A 6,892-nucleotide genomic window follows, 5' to 3' on the forward strand; every position below is an offset into this window, starting at 1 on the left:
AGGGGTGTGCGATATTGACAAAAAATTATATCTCAATATTTTCTGGGGTTTTATCTATAATGATAATAAGATATTTTGCTGAGTGTGTTATTGTGCTGGTATGTTAAGAACTACCATAGACAGCTGAGTTTTTGATATTCTTCATATTCTGTGTGGTGGTCAGTTCACACTGATAGAAATTAAAGGTGCCATAGAATGAAAAACTGTCTTTACCCTGGCATATTTAAATAATAACAGTTCTGTACATGGAAATGACATACAGTGAGCCTCAAACACCATAGTTTCCTCCTTCATATGTAAATCTCGTGATTAAAAAAGACCACTGAAAAACAGGCGAATCAGAACATAACACCGACTGTGACGCAACAGTCGGGATCACTACGCCCCCAACATTTGCATAAACCCGCCCTTGTTCTAAGCCGGCCGAACCATCAGAAGCTCTGCAGGTATTGTAAATAAACAAGCGCGGACAACAGCGAAAATAACAAAATAAATTTTATGTTCCAGGCCGTGCAGGGGGTGTGAAGTGCAGGGATGGGTTGGTGTCTGTATTCAGAAAGGCACAGAAAGCAAATAACGCGAGCCACTAAAGGGACATGGTTAGCTCCTTGCTAGCGGTAGCCTGTTACAGTACATACGATTTCACTCTCAGTAAGGAGAGATGAGGATGATGGCGAATGACTTACAGATCCTGAGCACCACTGACAAGCATCTGAGCTTGTGAAATGTGTGTTAAGTACTGTTGCTCCATAATGTAAACATAGTTTGTGTGATCGCGTCTCTTGAAAGTGAAACTATAACGTGATCGCCTGATCGTTCAAAAGCAGTTTCAATGCCTCGCATATTAATAACGGCTCCCTGATGCCCGCGTTTTATATACAGTATAATTACCCGACGATATAACTGCGAGAGAAAGTATTTAAATATATATTTTCCTCCCTGTGCTTCCTTCTTGCTGATGAGCCGTACTGTGAAACAGCCAATCAGAGCAGAGCTCAACATTGAGCAGCACTGTGAAACAGCCAATCAGAGCAGAGCTCATTATTATTCATGACCCTGCCAAATAAGCCAATAACAGACCGTTTCATTTTGGGGAGAAATCCTAGGGTTGTAAATGGACATGTAAAATCGTTTCTGGAGATTTTTTGCCCTTACCTAAGCCACATACCTTCTGTGTAGATATCAGAGAACAATTTAAAATACTGTATCAGTGCATTCTATGGCACCTTTAATCTTTTCCAATAAGTTTAAATTGATTTTTACCTTTTAATGGATATTTATACTGTTAGAAAGCCATATTTCTTCTAAAAGTGTCCATTATCTTTTGAGTCAAATTCTTACATTTAATCAGTGAATTAGAATAATAAGACATTTGGGCTGTTACCAAGCAAATGATATCGGATGCTGCGTCCCAATTCGCCTACTTATACTATGTTAAGAAAAAGTACATACTTTTGAGCATGTAGCAGAATAGTAGGCATGCTTTGGGGCATACTACTTTGTCATAGGTGCGTCTTTAACGGACGCTCTGTTGCTTAGTCACGTGCATCCTGTAACTGTTTAAACTGCCCTGTCAATCATCTTGTCACAGTTAACATCATCCACATTTCGTTTAATTTTGAGGGAATTTGAGAGAAATGAAGAGGCACATCACGGGTCTTTCATGCCGAGAACTCTTCTCATGTGTTTGCATAATGATGCATTTAAAAATTTATGACCAAACGTATCATTATAAATGTTGCTTCTGCAGATGAAATATAACGTGGAAAACATTAAATAAATATTTTTTCATCAGGTTAGACAGATTATCACTCAAATCCCTTTCTCTACCTGTCTGTCGGTCACACATATCCGCCATGTTTGTAGTTTTTTAACACATTTTATGCGTGTTTGTAGTTCTAATCGAATCCCCGTCCACCACGCCATGTGTTGTGGGCAAATTTATAACTATTAATATACTAAAATAAAATCTTCTTTATGACGTATAAAGCCTACAAATGCGACCTAAGGAGGATGCAGCCTTCCATTTTAGAAACGACCTATGATCGCACTTCGAAATTCTAACTGGAAGTAGTAGACCATTCGGGAATCTTTGGCATACACTCGCGTCTCCCGGAAATCCGGTTTAATTCAACAAGTCAGATGACGACTTCGACATTCCTGAGGTTTTGCCAGAAAAGTGTGCCATATGCATCAGACGTTTAGTCAACGTTCCGTGGGCATGACATCTGAGGCTGAGACTACGTTATACTTGATTGGGTCTGCGGGAATTTGGGCGGGAGTTTGATTCCGCGGCTCCACCTCACGACTCTACTGCACAGACTCGGGCTCCAAACGAATCTCTACTGAGCAGACTCGGGCTCCAAACGAATCTCTACTGCGCAGACTCGGGCTCCAAACGAATCTCTACTGAGCAGACTCGGGCTCCAAACTAATCTCTACTGCGCAGACTCGGGCTCCAAACTAATCTCTACTGCGCAGACTCTGGCTCCAAACGAATCTCTACTGAGCAGACTCGGGCTCCAAACGAATCTCTTCTGCGCAGACTCGGGCTCCAAACGAATCTCTACTGCGCAGACTCTGGCTCCAAACGAATCTCTACTGAGCAGACTCTGGCTCCAAACGAATCTCTTCTGCGCAGACTCGGGCTCCAAACGAATCTCTTCTGCGCAGACTCTGGCTCCAAACGAATCTCTTCTGCGCAGACTCTGGCTCCAAACGAATCTCTACTGCGCAGACTCTGGCTCCAAACGAATCTCTACTGAGCAGACTCGGGCTCCAAACGAATCTCTACTGAGCAGACTCGGGGTCCAAACGAATCTCTATTGAGCAGACTCGGGCTCCAAACGAATCTCTACTGAGCAGACTCGGGCTCCAAACGAATCTCTACTGAGCAGACTCGGGCTCCAAATGAATCTCTACTGCGCAGACTTGGGCTCCAAACGAATCTCTACTGAGCAGACTCTTGCTCCAAACGAATCTCTACTGAGCAGACTCTTGCTCCAAACGAATCTCTACTGAGCAGACTCTTGCTCCAAACGAATCTCTACTGAGCAGACTCTTGCTCCAAACGAATCTCTACTGAGCAGACTCGGGCTCCAAACGAATCTCTACTGAGCAGACTCGGGCTCCAAACTAATCTCTACTGCGCAGACTCGGGCTCCAAACTAATCTCTACTGCGCAGACTCGGGCTCCAAACTAATCTCTTCTGCGCAGACTCGGGCTCCAAACGAATCTCTTCTGCGCAGACTCTGGCTCCAAACGAATCTCTACTGCGCAGACTCGGGCTCCAAACGAATCTCTACTGAGCAGACTCGGGGTCCAAATGAATCTCTACTGAGCAGACTCGGGCTCCAAACGAATCTCTACTGAGCAGACTCGGGCTCCAAACGAATCTCTACTGAGCAGACTCGGGCTCCAAACGAATCTCTACTGAGCAGACTCGGGCTCCAAATGAATCTCTACTGCGCAGACTTGGGCTCCAAACGAATCTCTACTGAGCAGACTCTTGCTCCAAACGAATCTCTACTGAGCAGACTCTTGCTCCAAACGAATCTCTACTGAGCAGACTCTTGCTCCAAACGAATCTCTACTGAGCAGACTCTTGCTCCAAACGAATCTCTACTGAGCAGACTCTTGCTCCAAACAAATCTCTACTGAGCAGACTCGGGCTCCAAATGACGTCATTTACTCAAGATGGCAGCAGCCATACTGAGATGTATTCGCTTCACTTTTCTATAGTGGAAGGATGAGGAGACGCGTCGTCCATCTTTTTTTACAGTCTATGGTTAAAACCAATAAATCCTAATGGAATATGTCCCAAAACACACTACAGAAAACCATTTTTTAATGGTTTTAATGGTTAAAAGTTGATGGTTTGTAATTTTTGTAATGGTATTTGTGATTTATTTGTGATGGTATTAAAATTTTCTGTGATAGTTATATTGCTTTTTCAGCAGGGTTGCCTGAACAGTGAACATGGAAACATGGAAAGTCAGAGATAATATTATATGCGCTGGTGGTGGTGAAATTATTACTGACATTAAAACACGTTATTAACCTCAACACCCAAAAAAGTTTCACATGATTATGAATGTAGCCTACCTGAAAGTGACGCACAGTTTTTTTTTGGCCCTGGATTGCTGATATCTTTTCACGGGCATAGCTGTCCATCAATTAAGATCATTTGCATTCAGCCACAAACCTGAGGTGCGAACAGTCGCGGAAGTGGGAATGGCGTGTCATGTTTTTTTTCTTTTGAGCAACTGGGCTGGTGCCCCCTGGGAGTTGGTGCCCTACGCAAACTGCGTACTCCGCGTATAGGGAGCGGCGGTACTGCAGATAGTATGCGAATTGGGACGCAGCAAGTATCAACAAAATTCATCTTTCCAATGCATCTGGCATTTGGATGCATATACACAGTTTAATGCAAGACATAAATGCTTTTAACCTGCAATTACAAATGCATAAATAATGTTTTGATATTAAACATAAATGTTGAATACTGATATTTGAAATTATTTAAATCATAAAAGATGCTTTAAATGTGAGATTAAACCTGCCATTAGGTGGCAGCAAGTCACTGTTAATAAATGAGTCATTGCGATTGAACCGAATCATTCAAACGGTTGATTATTCAGGAACGAAACACCGTCCTGTTGCTCAGAGACGAGAAACAGTGGTTGTGTTTGGAATTATTTTTGTTGTCGAAATGCCACAAAAACAGGAAATATGGTGTCTAAAACGTAAGTCTCCTAATTAACTTCTTGTTTATTGAACTAGTTTAAAAAATCAATATCACATTTGTAATCATGGTAATTTTTGGAGAAAAACAGCACTCTTCATGTGAAATTGATTAACTAGGTAATATGAAGTGGTATATATAAATTTTCTGCCCCCATGTCTTGAATTTGCGATCATTCTAAATGTATTTTAAAAATCAAATCGCACATCGTTAAAACAACAATTACGATATTATCGCAGACGATATATATTGCACACCCCTACTGCCTATCAGAGGCTACTCTGGATCGGTGGTACTCTGTGCTCAGTACCACCAGTTATGCAGCCTGACTGGTATCATTACATTATTACAATTTTAGCAATGACTTGGTACCAAAGTGGTAATTTGGACAACACTAATATTAACACTAATAAAAAGTACTGTTCATGAAAGTGAAAAATGATCCATCAGGGAAGGAGTAAGACAAAAAAATCTGCCAAGCACAGGGCAATGGTGACAGCTGAATAGAAATATTCATTATTCAGCTCAGCTCAAAGGGAGGATTATTTTTGATACACTTTCACGAAAAACTCTTTGCTTAAGACATACTTATTTTCAGAAATTCTTTCAGAATCATAATTCAGAAGATCATTTTACAAAACAGAGCAGGGGCAAGAGTCTAGAAACAAAAAAAAAAATTGCACACTTGTCCAGACCTGTAAATTACTCAAATCAAATTCCATATTGCTTAGGTATCCTGACACATAAATGCGGGATTCAATCAAGAAATTGCAATGACTAACATAAGTGATAATATAGCAATGGACGGGACAAAAAATATGCAAATAAACGTGCATTAAGCAGTGTACATGCAGACTATTCTTACAAAGACTGTTTTTTCATATAAATAATTACTAATATATGTGTGTGTGTGTATATATACATACATATATAAATAAACAAATAAATAAATATATATATATATGCCTGAATTAAAGCGGTAACATTCCCAGTCCATGCAATAGGTTTTGTGTTTGTGATCGTTTTTATAATTTTTACAATTCCAGCTGTCCTCTAGTACATTGGTCTCAATTTCTGGAGGGCCACAGCTCTGCACAGTTTAGCTCCAACCCTAATCAAACACACCTGATCCAGCTAATTAAGGTCTTCAGTATCATTAGAAACTTCCAAGCAGGTGTGATTTGGGGCTGGTTGGAGCTAAACTCTGCAGAACTTTGGACCTCCTGGAATTGAGTTTGAGACCACTGATCTAGAATGAAATCTAGAGTTGGTCAACTACATCAGTGGTTTTCTAATCTGTCCTGGAGGACCTGCACATTTTGTATGTCTCCCTAATCAGACACAACTAATTTAGTTCTTGCAGTCTCTACTAATGAGCTGATGAGTAGAATCAGGTGTTAGATGAGGGATACATACTAAATGTGCAGGGCAGGGGGTCCTCCAGGACAGGTTTGAAAACCCCTGCACTACATTAACATTTATAAGATGACAGAGTGGTAATATTAAGAGCACTAAATAAAGAGTAATAAAACACAGAGTGGCCCGTCACACATGAACAATTAGGAAACCTCTCTACATTCGAGCGACGCAACAAACACCCCCATTATATTCGATGACACTGTTGACAAGCGTCGAATATAAAGTTTATCACGCGTTCAGGAACAGCATTTAAACATTAACACGGCCCAGCCAAACAAAGCCAAACCTTACCGGGCAAAACACACAATGTGACGGTCTTGAGGTTTGGGACGGTCAAACGCGATTACAGGACGCTGATGCTCGGAGTTCTTCTACTTCTTCGACGTTAATAGCGGTTGGCAAATCAGCTTCGGGGCATATTCCGCCACCTAGTGGAATGGAGTGTGTGGCATTGCCTCTCTCTCTCTCTCTCTCTCTCAATTAAATTCATATTGCTTTATTGGCATGACATACTTAGATACATACTGCCAAAGCATTGTACATAGCAAAATCAAATCAAAACAAAAATACATATAATATACATCCATAAATAAACAAAACAAAATACAAGTAAAATAATCCATATATGTATTTATAATATAATAATAATTTTGGATGTATATATAATACATCCAACATTAATGGTACTATTAATGCAGATGTGTTCACTCTTTACTTCTTAGTTTGTG

The 6,892-nt window shown here is 40.6% G+C and overlaps 1 protein-coding gene across 4 annotated transcripts in view; it reads right to left on the reverse strand.

Moving 5' to 3' along the window:
- Positions 1-6,569, reverse strand: part of aclyb (ATP citrate lyase b) — a 64,739-nt gene extending 58,170 nt beyond the window's left edge. For 3 of the 4 annotated variants that reach the window (XR_013783110.1, XM_079397501.1, XM_079397500.1), the window contains exon 1: positions 6,456-6,564. The gene's annotated coding sequence lies outside the window, so the exon portion shown is untranslated. Of the gene's footprint in view, positions 1-6,455 lie in introns of all 4 variants that reach the window. The other variant, XR_013783109.1, reaches the window with a different exon arrangement.
- Positions 6,570-6,892: the final 323 nt, after the last annotated feature.

The sequence above is a fragment of the Barbus barbus genome (genome assembly GCF_936440315.1).
Source record: "Barbus barbus genome assembly, chromosome: 38".
In the NCBI taxonomy this organism is placed as follows: domain Eukaryota; kingdom Metazoa; phylum Chordata; class Actinopteri; order Cypriniformes; family Cyprinidae; genus Barbus; species Barbus barbus.